This window comes from Rhodnius prolixus, unplaced genomic scaffold, assembly GCF_049639745.1.
Source record: "Rhodnius prolixus isolate KJV_2025 unplaced genomic scaffold, Rpr scaffold_13, whole genome shotgun sequence".
Taxonomy (NCBI): domain Eukaryota; kingdom Metazoa; phylum Arthropoda; class Insecta; order Hemiptera; family Reduviidae; genus Rhodnius; species Rhodnius prolixus.
Genome location: NW_027411583.1, coordinates 1,515,200 through 1,542,182, shown reverse-complemented (window position 1 = coordinate 1,542,182; position 26,983 = coordinate 1,515,200). Strand labels below are relative to the sequence as shown.

Below are 26,983 nucleotides of genomic sequence, written 5' to 3'. Positions count from 1 at the left end.
ATTATAATCGATATTTTCATCCGTTTTGAACGTGGAAGTCTTCTCGGCCATCTTGGAAACGCTTGAACCACTCAAAAACTTGCCGACGTGATTAACATTCATCGCCATAAACTTCTTTTAATAAAAGATAAGTTTTAGTAGCGGTTTTACCCAGTTTCATGTGAAATTTCACGACAATTCGTTGCTCTACTACATGTGTAGTATCATGTTTTCGGCAAAACGAAACTAAACTCCTCTTACACAAACGACAGTTCCGGTCAGACAGATTCCTCTACAAACACGTGAGACGCAGCAATCGAAAGTGAAGGCTTTACGCTGCACAGCTGTCGGTTGTTAAGATTTGGCGCATGCATAGTTCTTCTGTAGCAGCACCAGTCTCGTTATTTAATATCCACACCTCGTACAGCCTTTACTGGGCGAAATAAAACATTTTCTTCTTCATAACTATTTTATTTTTGAAGTTTTATTACTTCACTAAGAGAGCGTTCGAAACTTTTAGATAACAGATCATGTTTATCCACTCCTCCAATAACAAGGCTCTTAAATGTTTCAAAACAGATGTTCAATCCCAAATTATCCTGACAGGAAAAAAGGTCCCATCATTTTTTTTTTGAGAACAGCAGCAAATTGGTACCTGCTTATCAAGATTACGATACTAATCAATCACGTTGGGACAAAAATTGCCACCTTCAGTTCCGGTATTTTTTGTTCAATAAATGTTACGACATGATTTCTGATAATAAGTAGTAGCAGATCTTTGGGGTAAATGAGGATAATGATGACGTTAGGTTTAATGGAAGCCATAAAGAGAAGGAAGAACCGCTAAATGAGAAACGGAATAGTGTCATGTTAGAGAAAGGAAAAAAAAACTACAATTTGCTTCCTCCATTTTCTGATCTTACCTCCTCCAGACTTCTTCTATCAGATCAACTACTAATGATAGCTGCAGGATGTCATGGAGATATTAACGGAATGAACATAAAACAACCTCTGTGCTGATTTACACAAACTGAAGACACTTGGAAATCATAAAAGAAATAAAATTGTTCCAAACATGCCGCTTTATAAATCAAACGAATCTAATAAATTCTAATTGATGTTTTACAGCAAATTTATTGCTTTTATGATGGATCAATAAAAGTAGGAATGAAAACTAATAAAGTGCTTTCGGCATATTTTTATTGCCAATTATTTGATTTGATTATATTTTGCTTGGAAAGAAGTAGCAATTAAAAGTTCATTTATTCATTAATTTCTCGGTTTTAGGTAAAGATAGCTAATTAGGCTAATTAGTTTGGCTTCATTTGACCGGAAGTGTATTCCAAGTTACCCGTTAATTTGTTAACCGGTTTACCTGTACTAAGCCTTAATCTTTAACGGCTTATCTCTTTGTTTGAGCCGCTGATTGAAATGATTTCCTGTTAGAAAAGTTGTTAAAACATAGTCTAAACAGGTGGCATCCCGTTATTGAGACAATGTTCACGGAAGCTACAGTGTCTGTTTGGGAACGAACATGCGAATGTCTTCACCTCAAATCTAAAAGAATTTCTGTAAAAGATAGTTCAAAATACAATCACTAAAACTAAATCTAATTTTTGTAGCTTAATATACAACACTATTCTCAAACCTATGTGGACTTATTGACTAGAGCTGTGGGATTCTTGAGCCAAACCTACGAACATAGGGACAGTGCAGTCATATCAGTCAAAACACTCCGACAGATAGCTGACGCTCCTTTCTACGGTGACTAACCTCACTCTTTACAACGACCTCAACATCCCATTCGTACACCAATTCGCCGAGACTAAAAATCAAAAATTCTATACTGCTCTCTCGGCTAGCTCTAATCCTCTTGTACAGTCTCTCGCCTCCTCTGGCATCCCTAACAATCCTCATCGCCGTCTGAATCGCCAGTACTATACTGCTCTCTCTAGTTGCTCCAATCCTCTTGTACAGTCTCTCGCCTTCTCTGACATCCCTAACAATCCTCCTCGCCGACTGAATCGCCAGTACTATACTGCTCTCTCTACTTGCTCCAATCCTCTCGTACTGTCTCTCGCCTCCTCTGACATCTCTAACAATCCTCGCCGACTGAATCGCCGGTTTCTGGTCGAGAGTGCTACCGCTGGGTAGTTCCTCTTCTCCTGCTCTTCCCGCACCATTATACCTCATCCACCTTCTAATTTACTAATTGTATATATTTATACAGATTGTAAATAACTAAATACATTTTTAAAAAATAAATCGCAAAATCTTTTAAATGTTATATTTATATTTTTAGTGGCACGTCGAGTGGTGGATGTAATCACTACTTCCCTTGAATTAAAGCAGTATTGGCCGGGTGTCTTCCTTGACATTCCTTGACATATCTCAGGCATTCGACAGGGTATGGCACGCGGGGCTGCTTTATAAACTCAAACGCCTACTGTCTTCTACCTTTTACCTCATTCTTAAGTCTTATCTCTCCGACCGTTTCTTCCAAGTCAAACAAGGCTCTTCTACTTCTCTTATCCTTCCAATACTCGCTGGAGTTCCTCAAGAAAGCATTCTAGCCCCCTTACTTTATATTCTCTATCCTACCGTCTTATCAACTCTCCCGACTACAATTACGACGTCACTACAATTCTTTCTCCTCATCTAGATCCTGTAACAGCATGCCGTGCACTCCAATCACACCTAAATCTTCTCGAGCCTTGGCTGCAAAAGTGGAGAATCAAAGTGAACGAATTGAAATCTAAATACATAGTATTCACTCTAAACAAGAAAACTCTCCCTCCTCTCTCCTTCCACAATACTTCTATACCAATCACTAACCAAGTACGATATCTCGGATTACATCTTGACAAACGACTAACATGGAACCCTCACACGAGACTCAAACGAATTGACCTCAATCTGAGGTATAAAATGTTGAAAAGACTACTCAACAAACGTTCAAAACTGACCCTGACGAACAAACGAACACTATATACCGCTCTACTTGCCCCAATATGGACGTACGGAATACAACTCTACGGAAGCGCTAAAAAATCGAACATCAACCGACTTCAGACCTTACAATCAAAAATTCTAAGAACAATAGTTAACGCTCCCTTCTACGTCTCCAATCATACAATACACTCTGATCTCAATATTCTTCTCGTCTCTGAAATAGCTCCAATTTCGTTACACAAAACTCCACTCAAATCTACACAATCATTACAACCCTCTGATCCACAACATGTCTACTACGTAGAACACTTCCTTCAAATCCACTTTGCAGACTAAAGCGGCGGTGGCCACGCGATCATCTTAACTTACAACGCCGACCTCCTTAGGATGGTTGCTGCCAATCTGACGAACTAAATGGCTTCCATCACTGGATGGTCGTCGTTCACTCCACTCAAGCTCTTGGCGCACATGCATGTGCGCGTATATGTATGGATATATATATATATATATATATATATATATATATATATATATGCGTGCATGTGAATTTGTGCCATCCCTTATCATTCATCTCTACACCATCATTTGCTTATTCTACTGCATACAGTTGCAAAATAAATAAACAATTAAAAATAAAAAATGAGTAAAAAATTTTTGAGACCTGTTCTGTAACCTCCAACATATTATTCTAGAACAAGTAACCGATAAAGTTTATTGCTAAATAAAGATATTTAAAAGGTAGTAATAAAACAATAATCTTCGAGCTATACCGTGAATTATTAGATGGAATTAATAGATTTATTGTGAAATTAAAACTGTCCATTAAGAGCTAACTTGGAGGAGGAATTTAAAAAAAACAATACAGAAAGAATTACAGGAAGTTAGAATCAAGGGATGAAAAATAACATAAGTGCAGTTAAACGGCACGTACAGTGGCAATTAGTTATGGCAGAGTTATAGTAAAGAACCCACTATCTAGCGCGAATAACTTGGCATAGCTAACAGACCAATGTTGCACAAGTCATGCTGCATTAACTACAGCCAATAAACATTATCTCCTTTCTTTAGAAGTGTCTATTATTTTTGTCTTCATTTTCAGGTTATTTAAAAAATAAATAAATAAAATATGGTGTGACCACTGTCATGACTTCCTTTTTCTAATGTTCTCGAGTTTTGACTCATCTGAAAATACCGAAAACTATTTTTTCCAGTAAAAGTATTTAATAAAAAATAAAACTTTTACAGAGAATTGAAGAGTAATATTAGAAAAAGCTCAGAAAAGTGGTAAAATCCATTCACTAAGGATTAACTACGGGAATTTTTTTAAGACATTAAACTCACCCTTACGTAAGTGTAATGTTTGGCCTCATTACCTATGAAATATTAATATGGATTAAATATTTTAGTGAAATTCCATATTTAAAGAAAATGGATTGAATGGAATAAATTTTACAGATTTTTTTTTTATAGAAATAGAAAAGAAATTTATTATTCTGGGACAATTGTCCCCTAAGAATAAATACAGGAACAAATAGAGGCCTTACTAGTTTGGCCTGTGATTATACAGAAATTAAATAAATAAATAAGTATTTACAAAAGTGAAAATATAATAAGTGAAAATGAAAGTAAAAATAAAATAATAAAACAGCAGAAATTAAGGAAATAAATTAAAACAATTAGAATTTCGGAGGAAGCTGAATAGAAAGTAGATAACTGAATAGACGGGATTTAAAGTTGGATAGGGTAGGAGCATGGCGGACAGATGAAGGCAAGGAGTTCCAGAGAGAGGTAGCACGTATTAGGAAGGACTTGTCAAAGGATGAGGTACGGTGAGAGGGAATATAGAGATCAGATGAGCGAGATCTAGTGTTACGGGAATGGATGGAGGATTTAAACTTAAGGAGTTGAAAAATATAGGAAGGCCTTTGAGACTGGATGACTTGAAAAAGGAAAGAAGCCAAAAAATATTGGCGGCGATAGACAGGAAAAAGCCACTTCAACTCATCGTAGCAGTGCGAAATGCGAGAGTCTCTGGAAATGCTGAAAATAAATCTTATGAAGCAGTTCATGAGGCGCTTAAGCTTAGCTTCAATATCACCAGAAAGACTGCCATACACTAAACAACCATAGTCGAAATAGGGGAATATAAGAGAGGAAACTAGGAGTTGCCGGGTCTTAATTGGAAAAAGGTGACGGGAACTATTAAACTGCTTAAGGATATGGATGGAACGACGAGAGACTTGGGAAACATGATTTTTCCAGGATAGGTTTTGATCGAAAGTGATACCAAGGTTTTTCACAGAGGAACAATATTTTATTGGGGTATTGTAAAGGAAAAGATTAGGAAGAGGAGCCAATGATTTAAGGAGTGGGTTGGAGCCAATAACTATAGCTTTGGTCTTTTCTACATTCAGGGTAAGCTTATTGTTCGTGGCCCATGCTGAGATGTTATTGAGGTCTTCTTGAAGTTTAAATACAGCTTCAAACAAATCCGACGGGGAAAAGGATAGGTAAATCTGAAAATCATCAGCATGGAGGTTATAGAGAGGTTTTCACGGAAAAAATTAATCCAGAAAATTTTATTACGCGAATTACCATTGTTTCAAACCAGACATCCGGTTTTCTTTATGTTTTGGTTTTAAATTATTAAACCTGATCATTACCTTTATTACTATTTGAAAAATAGTAACTAGGGTTGTTATTAGTTATTTCTATGTCTATCTATTATTTTTTCTTTTTTATATAAATAATGATGGAAACATCTTTTAAGGATCTGTAAAGATTCAAGCTCGTTAGAATTGACAGTTTACTTTTTGTGTTATAAAATATGGCTCCTCTGATTGCAGGAACGCCCCAGGGATCAGACATTCATTGGTATATATAACTAGAATTGCTAATAGAATCAGGTTGTTATTGATTCTTTTTTATTATTTTATTTAAAATTGTCTTCGTTTTTTTTTTTTTTGGAATTTTTAATTATTTGAATGATAAATTCATAATTTGGAGATTAGATTAAAGTAGACGGTTCAGTTGGATTCGTGGAAGGGAAGATTTTCGGAGGATTTTCGATTGCAAGATTTGGGATTCTTAGGAGGTTAGATCGCTTGGCAGAACCTCATAGTTCGATTCCGTAGATCGATATTGGTTTGAGTAAACTGTTCTAAAGAAGACATTGGTTTTCTAATGACAGTCTTGTTCTTTTGTCTGTATCGAATGCGTTAGGCCTACCTATATATAAAATCAATTAGCGTGCAAGTGAAATTATGCAAATGTTTAAAAATAAATGTATTTATTTTAATTTTTTTTGGGGTTTATCATTACATTAAATTATTGCCTATTTTTACAGGTGATCTTGCTGGACGTATCCTCCTACAAACGGAACGAGAAAGAAGATGGAGTTTTTGCTCAAGTATGTACTTTACCATAATATTTCTTATTTTTATTTTTATTTTTTAATGGCTTAAGGCGCGTCCCCATCTGAGCTTTTTGGCGCCCGGAGCTTTTTTCAGTGCACTGCCGCCCTCCGGACAGTGTTCTCAGCGTTACAGACAACACTCTCCATCACCGGACAGTGTTGCTGTAAGAAGTTCCTACGAAGAGAAAAATCGAAGGGCCAGCTGCTGGAGTCGAACCCAGGATCTCCGCGTGAGAGTCCAGTACGCTAACCGCATTGCTGATCCTTTTCCTGATATTTTTTATTATAAAAAAAAATAATTTTTCTCACTTTCGAAATAAAGTTGCAAATAAAGAAATGGATGATTTAAAAAAAAAAAGAAGTGGTATTTTGGGAAACTAGGTAGGTAGATACGTTCTTTAGCGTCATTTTGCAGAAATGTACGGTGCTATCTTTTGTGTACACTGTTAAATTTGTGGCTGAAATAGTCTTTGAAGCAACTTTCAAAACCAGAAATTCATCTTTTTTTTCCATTTTCTATGCTTTTCTGTAAACAACATTTACAGGGTGATCCATTTATAAATCGCACCAATCGCTAATATCATTTTAGGAAAGCGGAAATCCGGAAAACTCATAAACTAAACTATATGTTTTTTTTGGCCCAGTTTTCAAATTTTCCACCCGCGATGCTGTATCTTCATTTTTGGCGGAGTTGCGGCCAAAAAAAAAAACCTGATCGAGGTATCATAAGGACCACTGGTTTAGACAATGATTATGGAAACTACATAAAAAATTGTGAAAAATGACGTTGACCGGGTTTCGTATATCCCTAATATTTGTGAAGATACTTAAAATTAAAAAAAAAAAAAAATTATATGATCTTGAAGCTCAATAAATGCAAATTCATTAATCATTGAACAAACACAGTTGAAAATTTTAACAAAAATCATCGAGAACAAATTTTTTAGACATTAAAGTAAAAATTTCATTGTTTATAAGAAACGTTTCGAGACTCTGGATTAAGCAGATTTATAGGAAATTTAATGCTCTTTCGTTTGGAATAAGCAGATTTGTTGTAAGATAAAGGATAGAAAAGTTATGGCCGCTTTTATGGTGAAAAATATCTACGGAAAAGATAAAAATGCAAAATATCTTGGACACAATTGAGAATCGGGCCAAAGTGAATAGAATATTTTTTGTTGCATTTGAGCTGCTGAATCACCTCCCGAAGTTTCGACCACTGCACAGATTTATATCTTTTATTTAACATGTTTCTACCAAAAAAAAGAGTATAATTTTAAAACAAAATATTGTGATAGAAACTTCATTATAGTGCTGAGAATTTCAGCAGCTGATTTTTCATTAACAGTATAGATAATTATCGGAATTGCTTATCAGGAGCCATGTAGTTTAAGGGGGAAAAGTAGAAGCTAATAACATCCTTAATGTTGATGTCTTAAACATATAAAGCGTCCTGACAATTTTTTACCTTAAAGAATAAATTTCCGCGGTTGAATTCAATGCAAGCGTTTGGAGAAAATAAAAAACCACTTTTGTCTGTATAAATACAACTATAAAAATGGAAGAAAAGGAACTGAAATAAACAGTAGAAAGGATAGCTGGGCAAGCAAAGAGAGAAATAAAAACCAGGAATTAAAAAGAATAAGGAGCTGTCCTTTACCATGTTCAGTGAGTAGACAAAGATCAACAGTCCCAACTTAGTTCCCTATCTGTACGTATCTTATTTTATAGCGCTCTCATCGCCTTACAAAGACTTCACTACAACCAACATAAAAATATATATATATATATATATAAAAGATTGTGTTTTTTCTTCTGTCTTTCTTCCATAAAACGCTTGTTTATAACCGAGTTTAACATTTATTTTAACACAAAATATTATAATAATAAATTATGTTTGCAGCCTGCGTGGCTTATCTTATTCAAGTTGTGTTCTGTAACCATAACTTTTAGTTTAACAAAACCACCTGTTTATTTTGTTAAAGAGGGGGGGGGCATATCAAAATTCCTTGATGCTCAAATCTACATTCACTACATATGCATATGAAAGTATTGTTACACGCTGTTATAATTATTAATGAATAATTATATTTTGGTCCGTGTTTGGTTAATTAAAAGAATTGATGCGATTTTTTGCTTTCTACAATTTTTTGGCGCGTACATCTGGAGATGGTTAGCGTCCGGAGCTTTTTTCCAGTGCTCTGGCCGGCCTCGGGGCCTCCGTTGCAAGACAAGAGGTGTTTCTAGATTGAGCGAATCTAAGGGGCCTGCCGCTGGGTTCGAATCTGGGGATCTTTGCTTGGAAATTCAGTACCCTTTTTTTTCTAGTTATTCTTATTATAGGGTAAGGTTGCTCAAGTCGTATCCTTTGAAAAAACGTTCTCAGAAATCAGAGATTATATTAGTAAACACATACTTTTGGGTATCATTGGAAACCTTAGCAAACCCTCCTTTTATTTATTACAAACAAAATTAAATATTCTGCGCACTTTTTCCTTAAAATTCTAAAATTAAAAAGAAAATTGCAATCGGCACAACTAAGGAAACCAGTACCTTAAGTCGTACCACCTACTGCTTAAGTCTTACCTGAAGCTAAAATTAAATAAAAGTTACAATTTGGGTAACGCCGAGAGCCTTTTTAAAAAAGACTTTATTTGAAATACAACAAAAGAATTACAAGTTATTCGCACAAGAATTCAATAGAGTAATCAAAAGTTATAAAAGTTATTGCGTACATGCAATGGAACTACAACTATTATAAAATAAATAGAAATAAAAGTTTATAAGTCTTAAGATTAATTTTACCACACAATACCTGACAGAATATAACAGGTTGATCACGGATGGACTCACTTAGCATTGTAAGAATAGTTACGTTGATCTTGACACAGATGGAACTATCCCGTCTTGATTCATGACCTTTTTTATAATTAAAGGAGGCTGCTGCCTTCAGCAGTACTAAGTGGGTCAGACGTCATCTATTTACGTGCATATAACTTAAATATATGGTTTATTTTCAAATAAATATATTTGGACGTGGAACTGGAGACAACCAATTCAAATTTGCCTTTATTTCTCTCGAAGAGTGTCGTGATAAGTTGAAGACTGAATGTGAGACAATATCGGCAGCGTGTTTCAATTTCCTGTATTTGCCACGACTTGTGTAGATGTTGTCCTGGAGTCGACGGAAGTGGGTCGGAGCTGGCAGACTTTCAGTTTCTTCAGTTTCAATATTCTTTTCTGGAGTTGGTTTGGACAATTTAGTCCTCATTATTGAACCAGAGAAATCTTCATTCCGTAAATCATGGCCACATCTTATAGATTTTGAAGCCGTTTATGGTGATTTCGAACAGATTTTGGTTATGCTTTAGCCAATAACTCCGAAACAGTTTAATTGTTTTGCTACAGGATTTTTTCTTACCTAATTGATGAGGCTTTGTAATAACATAACTCTTAAGTGATTTAAAAGAAGAACGACCCTAAGGTTGAAGACGGTGTGCTCATCTACCTAGTCCCGTAGTAAATTAAAATGTATTTCAACAAATACAAATACCAGTGGTACGACTTAGGAAGCGTAAGTGGGTACGAGATAAGACGTGCTTCAGTTAATAAAGCCCCAAAACTATTTTGAAAAAATCTTACATAAAACTGCAAGAGACAAAGAAATCACTAATAGATATTTAACTTATACTAAAAAAGCAAAATGTATTTAACTAGTGTTTTCTTAGCTTAGGAGCTTCCACACACCAGATGGAAATTACACTGAAATGGCTATAAATGAATTTGTTTACCAAAAACAGTCTTAATTCATTGAAACGCAGATGGCACTGCCTAAGCGCCAGAGTACAACTGAGCAGTATAACTATACGTACTCTGTTACCATTTGTACGACGGGAAAAGTACTTTCGAAATCATTGAGGTACGATTTAGGTACCGGTGCGACTTAGGCGACTTTCCCCTGATTAGTTTTTCTTTACCTTCTTTAAACTAAGACTTTTCCAAAAAGTGAGACATTACCAACATTGCGACAAGAGAAATTTAACCAACAGGATGTCCTTTGGTTTCATTCCTCTCACCCAAAAAACCAAAACGTTACAGATGGAATTTTCTTTATAAACACCATGAAAAACCAAAAAATAAAAAATTACACTTTTAGGCCAACATAATACGAATGCCTTGTCATTAACATACACGATGCGTTTTTGTATATGTAAGGCCGTGGTAACCAATGTTTAACATGGAATTCAAGCTAAAAGTGTTTTTTTTTTTGCTTGAAGCGTTTAGATAGCGTATAATTTTATTTATAAAGTGTACAATTTTATAAATCGATAAAAACTATCGATAAGGTTATTTTTTTTCAAAACTTTAATGGACTATTAATGTTTGTAATATTTCACATTAATACACGAATATATATTATTTATATGGGTAAATATTAAAGAACACTAAAATTAAAGAACATTAAAAGTGTAGAACCTGATTTCACTTTTTATATGAGGCCATTATAAGGCAGTGATTACAGTATTAATAAACAAAGGATGGAAATATTAGAAACTAATAACCTGTGTACAGCGGTTTTCAACCAAATTTCATTCTCAGACCGCTTGTGATTGGGCTTTTCGGCCACTTCCCTCAGATGCTCTTCCGATTTCTCTTTCTCGCCACAAATAAATCATATTCTGGACTAATTGTAGGCATTTGGTAGTGTTTAACGATTTTATACCTATAAAAGTATTGTTCTATGTTGTTATAATTATCAATGAATATCAAAAAATAATTGGTGAGAACACTATCACGATTTTTGCTTTCTACAATATTTTGTCTCTACGTCTGAGTGGTTGGCTTTTTTGGTACGCTTCTGTCGTTACATCTAACACTGTTTATCACCTCACAGTGAGCTGTAAGAAGCTTCCACTAAACTTGTAGAAGGCTTGTAACTGTATTCAAAACGGCATCTAAAAAGCTGGACACTTTAAAACTAGATGACATCTGCAAAGATACTGTGTAGTGTTGGAGTCGTCTCTTCAGATACCTGCTAATAATCTACGATGTCTTCATTTGGAGAAGATTTAGTAGGATGAATGCTTCGTTGTTGAGGAAGATTTACTGCTTCTGAAACCTCTAAGATTCAGGATTGTCTTGTCCGTAATACAAGAGCGGCTTAATTAGCCTTCGTCAACAGCAGTGACTATAATCTCCCCCCTAGCAAATGTTCTATAACTATTACCATGTTCTATAACTTTTAGATTTTTGAGGTTTGCCGTCCACCACACAAGCGGCCATATAGATTTTAGAGACGTCAAAAAATTTATAATTCGGTGAAAAATTCAATTTCAAACATATGAAACGACAATAATACCCTCTTTTACTCGTGAGTAGAAGTAATAGAAAATATTTTCCAGATGAACTGATAAGTGTTTAAAAATCTTGTAAAAAAATAAGATAGTTTTTAATAAACGTTTATAATTACATGACCTTTTGAGAATGCACAGGGGTTGCAAACTATCGTGATTTGCAAAGTTTGGACACGATTCTAGACACGATATCGCGTGAACTATCGTAACTAGCTAACTCTCAACGCTCAGCTTATTTAGCATGCATCTTTTATTGTACAAGATGCACTTTACGCCTCAAGCGTTGTACGTATGTTTACCTGCATAAAGTGTTACTTGTGTTTCTAAATTAGCGATGTAATTTACTGTGCAATCAACGCTTCTTAGGCAGAATCAAATTAGGCTAAAATCAGCTTGGCCACTACCTTCCTCTCTTCAAGGTTCTGGGATTTTCGGATCATCCTCTGCCTTTTTCTTCATTATATTAATCATCAGTTATTACATAACAACTGTCTCATCTAAAAGCACAAGATATTAGATAATTTGGCCCAAAATATAAAATTCTTAGTTATTTTCCTCTATATGTGCCTTAAAAAAACAAAATACATCTAATTTATTGACATACCTCAAAAAATCTTACTTCTTTTACTATATTTTTTAAGCCCGCTACATTAGATCTTAAATCTGCAGTTTTGTATTTCTTGCCGCATCTATACCGCATATCTATAAAGTTCATCTATACCGCATCTATAAATTTTAATTATAGAGCTTCCCTTAGCGTTACCTACGTACTGTAAACGCAGCTTCTATATGCTCTACAACTGTTTTTAATACTTCTTTACGGAATTTAGCTATTTAACTTCTTTCTTCTGTTCCATCTGCTTGCTCTAGTCCCTCAAATATAAAATTATTTCACGAATAAAACTATTCATTATGTAACCATATGTTCCTAAACTTATCTATTAAAAATAAGACCAAGTAATAATATTATTACAAAATGTCCGACTATTACAGTCGTTAGAAAGGAAATAGTCGCTAGATATGAATTAGAGCACCAATAAAAAAAAGGTCATTCTTAAAAATATTAGATAGCAGCCATATTGAATTACGTTATAAATATTCACTAAGTAGAAATATTATTCTTATAAGAACAGAATATGCGGTTAGGACGTAGTGGGAAGAGTCAAGATGTCATTGTTAAAACCAATTATTTTAAATAATATAGTACCTTTTAAATGGTGAAATAACCAGTTTTAGATTTCTATTATTATTACGTAGCAGTATTTTAAGGGCGTGGTATTGTTGTCACGACAACAGTAACAACAGTTCCTCCTCTACTTTTAGTAACAACAGCACATGCCAGCAACAGTGTTCCTAATTGTGTAGCACCTCTTGATTTACTATTTCCGGGCTCTTTATTGCAAGTATTCCGCTTTCCAGTTTATCTATATACCGAGCAGAACGCTATCCGGGTTTAAGGTTTTTTGTTTGATGGAACTATTAGAGATGAGATAATAAATTAGAGGTGTCAAAAAGATTGATACTTTTTTGAAATTTACTTTGTAAAGTACCCAAATTTTTTAGTACAAAATTGTCCATAGAGAGAGCGCTATCAATTGGCCTTAAATTTAGAGATATATTCTGGGCTGAATTGATTCTAGGTTAACTATTTACTTTGTGTTTATTAGTACACTGCACGCCAACGCAGAATTCCCTCTTCCAAAAAGCCTTTAAAGTTCACCGTCCATTGACGAGAGAACACAGTGTTCTGAAAAAGCTCCAAACGCCAATAAAGTCAGTTTTGACCCGACCTACGATAAATGTCAGTTTGGCTTATAATTTTGTCTCAATTAATAGTTTGGTTCAAAGGGAAATGTGTCGCATTCTACCAACATTGGTAAATTGATCTTTTTTTTAATGCAATTTGAAGTTAGAATAAAATTCAATTACATTCGTAAATTATGGTAAGAAAAAGTCATGTGAGTGTTCATACGAGATTCTTTTCATGAGAAAGTAAAGTGAAACTGTCGAATATTGACGAAAACCATTCGAAAACGGTCTTAACTTAATACAAAATTGGGAATTTTTATTTTAATCAAATAATTTGTTAGTATTATTTCACAGTATCTACTTAAGATTAATATTCTTTCTAAAATAACAAAAAAAAGTTAATAAAATATGAGAAAATAATAAAAGATTTAGTAAAATAAGGGAAAGGTAATGTGGGCACCATTATTAATACGCTTTGGCCAGCCCATACTGGTTTTCATTGGATGGGGCGTGGCTACGCTAAAGGTGGGCATGGCCCGCCCACCGCCTGCCACCTTACTGCGCTGTGATTGGCCACTACTTTAAACGTAATTATTTCAATGAAATAATTAATTTAAAATTTTTTTTCCAACATTTCTCCCATAGGTATTTGATAAACTTTCCAATTAAGTAAGAAAATAAATTTCCCTTCAAAAATACGATTAAAAATATTTCTTTTGGAATAATACTTCACTTTTTGCACAATTATCGTTAACAGAAACAAAAAAGTTAAGAATTTGTGTTGTTTAATCGTGAAATGGATAAAAGAGAAATGGGCTTGTAAGCCGCCATTAAATAGGCTATATGCTTACTTTAAACTCCATCCAGTGGAGAACTCTAGCGGCAAAATCTGAAAACATAAATGCAATTTCTACATTCACATTTAACCATGTTGGTCACTCACTAGACTTATACCAGACTACCTTAACTCACATTTAACCTTGATGATGTCTCACTAGACCTAAATAAAACCACATTACTCTCACATTTAACCATAATGATGACTCACTCACTAGACTTTATTATTATAGGGCTATCTTACACCCACATTTAACCATGTTGACGACTTACTAGAGTAATATAGGGCCACCTTACACTCACATTTAACCATGTTGACGACTCACTAGACTTATATAGAACTATCTACACTTACACTTGACCATTTTGACGACTCACTAGACATATAGAACTATCTACACTTACACTTAACCATGTTGACGACTTATATAGAACTATGTTACACTCATATTTAAACATGTTGACGACTCTCTACACAGGACTGACTACCTTACACTCTCTTTAACCATGTAGAAGACTCACTAGGCTTATATAGGACTATCTTACACTTACATATATTTAAACATGTTGACGACTCACTAGAGTTAAACAGGACTACCTTACACTCTCAAATAACCATGTAGGCGACTCACTAGACTTATTAGATAGGACTAGAGTTATACTCATAATTCCCATGTAGACAACTCACTAGACTTACATGGGACCACCCTACACTCTTATTCAATAATGCAGGTCACTCACAAGACTTATATAGAACCACCTTACAATTACATTTAACCATGTTTACCACTCACTAGACTTATGCAGGATTACCTTACAATCATATTTAACCATGTATACGACTCAATAGATCATTCTACACTCACATTTTACAATGATTGTCTCTTAGACATATATAGAACCACTTTACACTCATATTTAACTATGATGACCTATATAGAACCACCTTACACTAATTAGAAACATGTTAGTCACTCACTAGACCTATATAGAACCATCTTACACTCACATTTAACCATGTTAACGACTCACTAGACTTATACAGGTCTACTTTACACTCAATTTTAACCATGTTGATGACTCAGTGGACTTATACAGGACTACCTTACAGTCATATTTAACCATGTATACGACTCACTAGACCTATACAGAACTACCTTACATTCGTATTTAACCATGTTGACGACTCACTAGACTTATATAGAACCACCTTACAATTACAGGTATATTTAAATATGTTGGCCACTTACAAGACCTATATACAGGTATATAGGACCACTATATAGAATAAATATGTTCTGTAGAGATTTCATATGAATTCAGATAAGACTGTATACTTTTTTTTTTTTTTACCGAAAACACTCTGATAAACTCGATTCCTGATGCACTTACCCCTGTTTTTTGTTGTAGTTTTAAAAGATACTGGACAATGACAGAACAAAGAAGTTGATTCTGTAATCTGTGTTACTGAAATAGATAGAGCAGTCTAGACTTTATTGGATAAAATAGGTTCAAAATAAAAGTGTGAATATAAATGCTCCAGGTGGCTCTAGATTGGAGCAGTTAATAAAAATCATCAGCGACGTTTGAAGTTCCAGTTAACTTCTTTTTCCATCCAGCCTCTCTTCTATATTACCATTTTGGACCAGTATAATATTTACTTCTACATGATCATATTTTATTAAAACTGATATCAGAGAATGATTGCCTCCGGATAAAGTAATTAAATTTTAATGTATTCATGTATACATGGATATAAGTTATGTATGATTAATGAACGGCCTAATTTAGTTTTTTTAAACTTTTTATCCAGAATGATTAAGACATATTCCCGTGTTCAGTGTACCGCCTCCAAGTGCAGGCACAGCCCCCTCGATCTTCTAACCCAACATTCCTGGAGTTCTGTTTCTCTTTTTCTATCATATTATCTCACTCTCGCCTGCTGTAACTCTCCATGCTGGATTTTATTAGTTATTAAAACTCTGTACTATTCATGGCTGGGCTGATTGAAATTTGTTTATTTATGAAATTGATTATTAATATTAAAAATCAATTCTGTCCGAACGCGTCACCCTCTCTGTCTCTGTCTTCACACACAAATACACTAACACTTATGTATTAGAGTATCACATCTCTCCGGGGGAGAGAGCAATGCAATCTTTTAATTAGATTCATCTCTCTGAACGCCTTTCAATATCCAATATCAGAGGCACTAACTTCTGTTTTCTCTTTTACTTTAAGATTTATTTTTTCAAATACTCGTAAAATCTGCTCTGAATGAAATCCTTTTATTTAAATCGCCCAGTTTATTTATTTATTCAATTTTTCTATAATTATTCCCATCTATTGGAGAATGTAAATGACCAAGAACTTATTGAAATAGTAGTTATAAACATAGGCCGAGGAAACAGTGGTCCACTTCCCAAGGAGCTTCAACTGGTGACTCCCAGCTTCCAAAGATCTAATTGAAAGTAAACTTTTTGTCAAAATAGGTAATTCCAATAATAATTAATTTTATGTCAGTTAAAAGAAGGTTTAAAGTGTTTTAGTTGGTTTCATTTTTATTCTATTTTTTGGTCCTCTTTGTTTTCCGTTTTTCCTCCGAAGAAAAGCGCATAATACTTGAGTTTCTTAATGTCCTTCTTTTTCTGTTCGTTCACAACGTGCAGATGTCCAAGAGTGTGCAACCCGGATTCCGAAAAAGTTGAGCCAGCAGGTAATCTATTGCGACTATTCTGTAATTCGCTACAGATAGTTTTACTTGGAAGGTGGGTCTACGATTGGACCACTAAGTCCAATTTTATCCTGCATGTGACACGATTAACTTCTGCATCCAGCAGGCTTGAACTAAGTTAAAGCTATCGTAATCAACTCGGACAAGATCTTTGTCTAGATTGTCTGTTCCCTTTATTTGCCGTTCTGGTTCCTCTTCTCCCACAATTCAGAGAAGAGATGCCCCTTCCCAAACTAGCCGCTCCCCAGGCCTTTTAATTTACCTTTCCTTTAATTATATTTGTGATTTTTTTTCAGGAGTTACTTTTTTTTCAATAATTGGTTTTTCTGTCTCTATTTTATTTTGAATACGCCGCCTAATAAATCGGAAATTACCTTTTTACGCAACAGCTGAATTATCAAGTCTCTAAATAATCAATCCAACGATTCTGTTCAGACTGAGATATTTAGGTTCTGACACTTCTATGACTCTCAGACAACTTGCTGCCTCCCCCCTGCTTGCTTATCATTTTTAAATATAATCATTAATTAGATGAACAAGACAATTAAGAGTAAAGTGGAGATTTAATAGAGGGTGATAATTAGTGGAAGGTGAATGGAATGCAGCTGTATAAGTCATACCTGTTTAAGAGCGAGACTATTATCTCTCATTTCTAGTGAATCAGGGAATGAATCTGATAAAAGGTTTGAATAATTAAGAATAAACATTGGAATTGTTTTAAGTGATTAGTTATTCTAACAGATAACTATAAACAAAGCCTTGTTGATCATTTATTTCCCACGAACATAATGTACATACGTAAAAAAGTTACTGTTAAAGATGTACTTGACTATGACATGTTTGTGAGTTTTATTACTAGGGCAAAAAGGTTATCGTTATCAATATATTATATTTACTTTTTTGTTTAATAAAATTATTTGCATCTGTTGAAACTGTACACTTCCGGTGTAGGATAGATGCAATTTGAACGTGTTGGAAGATACCAGCCGCGGTAGAACTCCCTAAAAGTGTGAGAAGTAAGAAGATCTCGTTGCCGAGAGAGATGGTACTAGAGGATTAGCTTGATCTAATTGGTATAGACATTAAGGAAGCAGGTTTAGATTAATCTGTGACAAAATAGGACATTCAGGAATTGGTAAAGGGTGCGCTTGGAAATAAAGTTAGGATACATTGACTATTCGGTGAAAGACTTTTGGGTAGGAAGGACTGTAAGGTGTTTATACTGAACGCTTTGATTGAACCCCACAATTCTGCTCTGTATGCCCATATCGGTCTGAGTACTCTGATGGTAGATTTTGGTAATAGGAGTCTCTTGAGAAGTACATAACTTCTTGCTTAGTTCCTGTAGTTCTTGCACGAGGGTTCCACGTTAGAAGACAGCCCAAATAGAGCCCTAGGTGACTTAGAAGTGGGTATGTCATTCTGCTGCTTTGTAATGGTTGAATCACGCTAGAAATCCCTATGCACTGTTCTAGTTGAATGGGAATTGAATACGTATAACAGTGTGGTGAAGTCTTCAAGTTTCAGTAACCATAATTATAGACCAAAAATCGGAGATATTAATCATTAGGTCTCACTGATATTGCTGTCTTCTTTTTTTAGTTTGCTTCTTGAAGTTTTGTAATCCCTTGTAGCTACTTACTAATAGATGAATTAACAAATATATTACCATAAGTTTTACGACTTAGCGTTACTTTTTTGGAAACAAAATCCAAGGACGTTCCACTCATCTTAGCCAGAAAATTTACTTAATTGTTTCAACATATTTTCCAATTGTCATGTTAAACAAGTTCGCATCAAGCAAATCTGGCTCTAATGTTGGAGTAGCACGTCTCGTTCTAAAAATCTTGTAAAATTTCTTTTTTTTTAATCGAAATTCTCTTTGTTCAACCGAAAAAACATTAATTGGTACAAAATTTATTTAAGTAACTGAGGATTGTTTGTAAGTGGATGAGCTAATGTTTAGTTTATTGGTGTTCATCGGAGACTGGCAGGGTGACAGCTGTCAGTTGATCTTTCTGGCCACCAGACTGCGCACTACATCACAACAACAACAGCAGGTTTAGCAGTTGTATAAACAACAAACAGAACACTGTAACATGTTTCCTTACAACTGTAACTTGTCACATTCAATACAGCATAATTATCAATAACACTATTATCATCCTTATACTGAATATCACTGAAAGTACTTCCGTTATCCCTGTTTATACTTCTTTTATATATCCTTATTGTATTCAATTCTATATAAATTTATTCTATTCCTTGATATCGATTCTATTTCAAGAAGATATAAAACGTATGGCAATCGAGAAGCATATTGTATTAAAGAAAACACCTGTATAATGGTATTTCTTTTTGATTCTTGAGGGGAAATAACTAGACAAAACTTTAATTCTCTCGTGACACAGCCAGTCTATTATTTCTTCTGCCCTTTTGTTTAAAAATCAATAAATAAATATAAAAGAAGTGGAAGACCAAAAAGTAGTTCTCACAGAATCCTATTTTTCTCTGACTAAAAACATTAGGTAGCCTACTACTTTGCAGCTCGAGGGGAATCTTGTAAGACCGGTTGAAAATAAAACTAAAAAATAGTTGTCTGTTACGAGAGAACACTGTCCGGAGGTCGGCAGTTCAGTGACTAAATCTATAGGCGCCATTGACCTCAGATGTTGATGCGCCTTAAAAAAACAGAAAATAAAGTATTTTACTTACTTAACTGGCTCCAGAGTCCACGGTCAGTTCCTCTCAGAGTATCTTGGACTGTGGGTCTCTTTTTTTTACTACAAGAGGGGCGAGTTGGCCCCGTGCTTGACCTCCATTCTTGGGAGTATCGGTGGCTTTGATTTTGTGGTCTCCTCCCCTAGGAAGATCAGCCTTCACTTTGGCTGTACAGTTCTTGTCCAAGAGGCATTTGTTGACTCCGCAGTGGAGTTCATTTACCACCATTTCCCAGCTGTTAACTGTACTTCTAGTTTATAGCTATCCTGGCCAAAACTAGTACTGCATAAAGTCTCGCCTCGTCTCGGTCGCTCAAGTCTCGGTCTCGTCGAGATATCTCGGTCTCGTCGAGATATCTCGGTCTCGGTCTCGGTTTTTTGAATTTTTGTTCAAGTATTAAAAGCGGTTTGCTATTAATAATCTTTTCAAAAAATGTTATAATTTTCTAATAATTATTTTAATTTATATATTGGTAATGAAAATGTGTGTAAAAGAAGACAACTACTTACACTTCAATGCATCATATGTTACTATTTCTGTTATATATCTTTATATAATTTCAAAAAGATGTTAAAAAAGCGCCAAATGAAAGACCCAAATAACATATCTGCCTGCTATAACAAGTCGATTCGTGAAATAAAAAATACACCTCCCAACAAACTTCCCGCTCCATTAGTTATGGCTGTTGGTAAAGATAAAGAATCTGATGATTCACCTTTTGACGACGACGACGACTGCATCAATATTTTTGCACCATTTGCTTAAAAATCAGCAAATATCACCGAAGCATGGAAGACAGAAATAATTAATTACACCAAATTAGACCAAGCACCAGTAGACGTTGACATTTTAGAATGGTGGAAAACACTTGAGAATTCCTTCAAAAATTTGTCTAGAATGGCAAAAGATATTTTTAGTATCTGTGCAACTTCAGTGCCATCGGAAAGATTATTTTCGCAAGCTGCGATGATAATGACCAATAGAAGATCTTCTCTAACTTCTGACTCAGTAAAAGCTCTTTCATGTATCAATGCTTGGGCAAAGTGTATCTTAAAAACGAAAATTTGTGGCAATATTTTTTAGGTGCATAGATAGTCTTTTTTTTCAAATTCACTAATTCCAAAATTCTAAAATATAATTCAAATAATATCAAAGTTCAAAGTATTAGATTATTAATAGTGAAATTTATGAAATCGAATGAATGAATGATATGAATAGTGAAATTTAGTGAATTTAAGTAAAAATTATGTAATTCGAAGGGGGCCGCCACGGTAGCCGAGCGGTGCGAGACCTGCGAAGCTAATGTGTATTGTGGTACTGGGTTCGATTCCCGGTCTTAGGCCTTGGATTTTATTTAATGGTTAATATGAGAAATTTACAGTAAAGTATGTTTGCTAGTCGCCTCCGTCCGGGACACCTAATTGGTAGTTGGACGTAAAGCCCCGCCTGAAAAAATAGGCGATTACTTTACTTTGCTTACTTTACTTATGTAATTCGAAGTCAAATAGATGTAGTAATATTGAATATATATAATAAAATCGTATCTTTTAATAATTAATTCAATACCCGTAATGATTATTTATTAATAAAGAACACAATTTTATAATTTTGTAGCTAAAAATTAATATTTGAAAAACCGAGACGAGACCGAGATTTCTCGACGAGATATATATCATGTCTCGATCTCGGTCTCGGTCTCGTTTCTCGTGCAGCACTAGCCAAAACTGACATAGAGTTCCATCTTCGTTTGGGAATGGATTGATTACCACAACCTTGGTCAGAATTGCTCACCTAAACAGGGTCCATAGCAAGATGATGAGAGAGAGAGAGAGAGAGAGTGAGAGAGGCTCTACAACCCCCTTGAGCCCCAAATAATAAAAGAAATTAAATTAATGATTTAGAAATTCAAAATTGGAAAAAAATCAGTAAAGCTGAAGCGCCATTTTACTTTTTAATCACATTTTATGGCTTTTATTGACTTTTATTCTTGATTAAGATGTAAATTGCGGTAAAATATTGTGATTGCTTCCCATTTTTCTAATATTCAGGAAACCTAAAAAAAAGTAACTATCCATCGAAAAAGAATACTAGAATTCATTTTTAATTTATCTACAACATAAAATGTAAGCAAAGAAATACCACAACCCGCCCTTGCAAGTTGATTGGTGGAAGATAAGCAAGTAAAAGGGAGGGTCCAGCGATAAGGGAATCAATACCATGGAAACAAGGCAGAATAGTAATGGCGTCTTGGGGATAAATAGTGTATTAGTGGAAATCATACTTCTCACTTTAATTTTAGTATGAATACAGTCAAGATATCTCGAGATATTTTTGGAAATGATGTTAAAAGAAAACTGAAAGATCAATACAGACATGAACTCGCCCATCTGTCAGGAGTACCAATACACAAATTACGCTGCACAAAATAAAAAATACAGCAAACGTAAAAAAAACTGCTGTGAAGTTCTAACTCTATTAATATTATCCAAACTCCGAATATTTGCGCCATATTCAATTATTAACTACACTGTACTGTTTTTATAACCATAAATTACACTAAAATATAACCTTCACAGGGAAGACAACCTTCTCTCCAAGTTGGTCTTTCTTTAACCTTGATTTTATCAACACATTGAACTCTCCTGTAGCAGTAGACAAGAAATAGGACCCGTATATTTCATAAAAAAGAACTTTAGAGAGAATAGATACATCCTTCCCTTCCTCGAAAAAATCCTAAATCAAAACTTTTCTGGCAAAAATAATTCTAAAAATAGGTAAAATTAAAGTAATGCTTAATTTTCAGGTGGGCTTTATGTTTCAAAGTAGGTCCGAAAGTTACAGATATCTACGTACGTACGATTGGTACAAGTTTTATAGGAATTCTCAAAGTACTGAAAAAATCTATTCAGTCTATTTTCTTCAAATTTGGGAAGTTTAGTTTCCCAAATTCAGTGGTACTTCTAATTGGCCGACTTTAACCCAATTAGCTTATTGTGTCACAGTCTATTGGTTTCTAAATTGTTGATTATTTTAATTTGCCTTTTCAATGATATTTTGGTTTTGAATTACAGTAAATACAAAAACTCACACCAGTTTTTCGGTGTACCTATCTTCAAAATTCATTTAAATGGTACTTGGAGCTCATTCATTTTCAGTAAATGGCCTAAAAATATAATTATAAAAGTTGTGTAGACAGTATTCCCTTATAGACAGAGTCCAAGGGCAAATTCATTCACATCAATATGGAATTATAATTTCTTTTTTATTAATTGAAATTATATTGCCCTTCAAAGGAGGCGCCACGATAGCCGAGCGGTTAGAGGCGAGACCTGTAAAGCTAATATGTATTGTGGTACTGGGTTCGATTCCCTGTCTAGGCCTTGGATTTTATTTAATGGTTAGATGAGAAATAGTATAGTGGACGTTAAGCCCCGCCTGAAAAATAGGCGATTACTTTACTATATTGCCCTTCAAAGGAACGATTTAGGAAATCTTTACTATAAAAGTGAGGCGCCACGGTAGCCGAACGGTTAGAGGCGAGACCTGTAAAGCTAATATGAATATTGTGGTACTGGGTTCGATTCCAGGTCTTGGTTTTTATTTAATGGTTAATAAAAATAAATTTACAGTAAACTATGTTTGCTAGTCGCCTCCGTCCACAACACCTAATTGGTAGTTGAACGTTAAGCCCCGCCTGAAAAAGTAGGCAATTACTATACTTTACTTTTACTATAAAAGTGTATTAGACCTTGTTCAATTTTTTTTTTTGTCGCTTTCTCCATTAATCTATTCTTATCTATCATCGAAGCTATCATCTATTTCTTACCCTTTGCAAGCCAATCTTAATACCATAAACCTATAAGAATTAGACGATCAAGATCGGTAAATTGAGCTAAATGTTCTTTGCGAAAAGATAAAAAGAAATACTCGCATTTTGCAGAGACGTTTAGACGTGATCAGAATGGTGCTCTGTCGCAGCACTTTAAACCGCAGTAAGCTTTCTTGGCGTTTATTGACTGGTCGATCTTTAATAATAATTCAAGAATGATTGATAGAAAAATGCTAGTAAATCACGCAGTAAATGAATTCTTCAGTTCCCCTCTCCTGTTGGTAAATTCCATTCAACCAGCCTATATTTCTCCTTTAGTAAAGGGTTCTCCAATAGATTACTAATTCCATGCACGTTCTTCAGTCAAGTTGAATGCAGTAAGTTGTTCAATGTTTTCTCTTATTTTATTACCTACCTATTCTCTTTCTCTTACCTATTTTCTCCTTTAGAAACCCTATAGACATTCTCTAAGCGCGCAAAAATACAATACGAACAGTGGTCAATTAGAGAATTATTTTTCTAGCCAAGAACTGTCATAAGAAAAGTTTAATTGCTTTTAAAAGACAAATCTCTTTCTTTTAAAAATCCTTCATGTTTCTTTTCTTTTACTAAAAACTTTAATTACTACTGGACTGTAAATGTGTTCAATGATTTTTTGTTGTTAAGTTTCTTAACTTCGCAAGCAAGCCCATTAAAGTCTTGCCGTACAGAAATAAGACGTTTTGTAAGAAAGAAACGTACACAGACGGAGTGTTTGTATTTGTGTTGTTGTTAAAAATGTAGAAACTTCAAAGATAAAGTAAAATAAAATACGTAAAAAAAATGAAAAGTGATTGCATTTGAAGTTAAAAGTCCGAGTATGGTCATTTTAAAGGAATAAAATCTAATATAGAGGCTGATTGGTTTTTCTAGAGGTTCCAGTAAAATAGACTTGAACAGAATTACTTAATAAAGTATTACTGAGCCATGGTACTTAGTTTTATTCCATTTTCTTTTGTTGTTACTCCTTTCTTCTCAGCTAAGCGATGAAAGAAAATAAGTAATATCAGCATGTTGGTCGTAGTTAATAGTGCACTTTGCTTTTCTTCAGTCAGGGTAACTTACTCATTAAGGTCATACTTTTATTGCATTTTTACCAAGTTTGTGCAGTGATATAATCTAACATAAAAATTTATTTCATTGCGTATGCTGTACTATAATAACTACTAAGTGACAAAATTGTATGCTTATCAACGGTCAATTTCTTTGTCTGAAGAGCAATCTTTTTCCGATTTCCTCGTGTACATGCATGATCTGGAAAAACAAGAATTGATAGCTTTGGATTTAGAGATATGAATTGATCTAAAGTTAAGCAAAAATTCATAGCATCTCTAAAATTTAAAATTTATATTGTATTGTTCATGGTTTTTGGTCACTTATTCTGTAATCCAAAAGGTGAGAAGGTTTATTACCAATTTCAGTCATATTTGCTTTACTTTATTGTCTAGCTTTTCAGCTAAGGAAGTAGGTTATCTGCAGGGCTAAGAATTAGTAGAGCCGTTTTCGAGAGTATATAAAAATACTGAAATAATCTTAGCACTTCCGATTGCGGATTTTGTTTTTTCTTTCCTGCCACACCCTTTCAAACGCCTAAACGACGACAAGGAAAACACTCGGTAATACTGCTTTTACTAGTGGGAGATAGCTATAGCTATACAAATGGGAGATATTGAGTGATTGAACTCTAAAATCCAAATTTATGACCCGGAATTATATTTTGTTTTCATGCTAATAGATACAGTTTTTTTGTAGTAGCTATTCGAGGATTTAGTAAGCAGTAATCGGTAGAAAGTTACTCTAGTGATGGGTTTCGTCGGTTTTCTTATCATTGAGATGATTGAGGATTTCCATAGAGTGGGAAAGTGCGTCGTTCTGAGGACAGTGTTGTAAAGCAGTGTGAGGAATAGTATACCTTATCTTAGAAGTTCGTTTAGGATAGTTGTTATCATTGCTAATTTTACGAGAGATATAATTCTGCCGAAGACTTCCTTAAGTAACCATTTTTAGGCTTCCTAATGGGAACTTCCTAAATTAGCTTCTTAATGTTTAGGCATCCTTCCTAAATGAGGCTAAACCAATTCAAAATCCCAACATGTTTGGAATAATACACCACAATTGTTGATTATTCTGTTCTGTTCTTAAATATAAGCACACAATGTACTGGGCAAATAATTAACAAAAGATTAAATGAATCCCTTTTATTAATAAAGTCAGAATACAGTTAACAAATAGTTAAATTGGAAATTAAAATATTTATGTGAAACAGAATTGCTTTATAATTGTCTGTTAAGTCTTACAAATTAGTTAGCATAGGAGTTCACTGGGTGTTCTCTTACTGTACAACTGGTGTTGCTCTCTAAGCGAATCTTTTGTCTTTATTCTCCTTACCTCCATTATTTAGAAGAAATGCATCTTGCGCCAGTTCACGACCATATCTTCTTGCGACCATATCTTCTTGCGACCATATCTTCTTGCGACCATATCTTCTTGGCCATATCTTTTGCTGAAACTGAATAAAAAAATTATTAATGTTCAAACCTCAAACAACTTTCTTATTGCATACTTTTGGATTCGTGAACTTCGGATAGCACTTAAAATTTTATTCAGTGAAGTTCCTGACTTCCGGTTGACTGATTTCCGTTTTAAAAAATCTTGTATCAACAGTCTACCTGTTGGTAGAGGAACTGAACTGATCTGCCAATATGGTCTTTGAAGGTATTTCCGTTAACAAGTTATGGTGGTCACAGTAGAACGGATTTCTAAAAACTAATCAAAAAATGAATAAAATTGGAAGGTATTTGTACTAACTAGAAAAATAAACTACGATTATATTTCTTCCTCTTAAGGGAGGTAAGAAAAATTAACAGCGATTACAATACCTGTCCCAAAAAAGGGCAAAGATAAATTAAACATCAAATACGCTCGACTACAATACTTCCCTTTAACAGCTGTAAAAGTAAAGTAGCAAAGCTTGAACCACTTCTTCCTGCCAAATTTTATCAATATCGGGCGTAGATTATTACTAACAGTTTAAGTGGGGCTTTACCTAAGTGGGGCAGACACCCCTCTTAAACGCTGTTCAGCGTCGAGACCCACAACTGCCATATCTACATAAGATTTCGAAAAAAATGATCATTCATGAAAATCGGTTCACCCGTTTAGGAGCTACGTTGTTTACAAAAAAAGGTAACAACAACAACAAGAAAGTAATCGCTCATTTTCTTCAGGCAGGACTTGACGTCCTCCTACCAATTAGGTGACGCGGACGGAGGCGGAAGCTCATGCTTAACTGTAAACAATTTTTTCAAACAAATAAAAAGTAGTCATACGCGGGATTCGAACTGGGGATCTTACAAAGCCACGCTCTTGACCAC

The 26,983-nt window shown here is 34.5% G+C and overlaps 1 protein-coding gene across 2 annotated transcripts in view; it reads left to right on the top strand.

Annotated features, from left to right (window-relative positions):
- LOC141447904 (D-ribitol-5-phosphate cytidylyltransferase-like) overlaps nucleotides 1–26,983 on the top strand; it is a 160,162-nt gene that overhangs the window by 65,579 nt on the left and 67,600 nt on the right. For both annotated transcript variants that reach the window (XM_074115840.1, XM_074115841.1), the window contains exon 3: nucleotides 6,278–6,340. The gene's annotated coding sequence lies outside the window, so the exon portion shown is untranslated. The remainder of the gene's footprint in view (nucleotides 1–6,277; nucleotides 6,341–26,983) is intronic.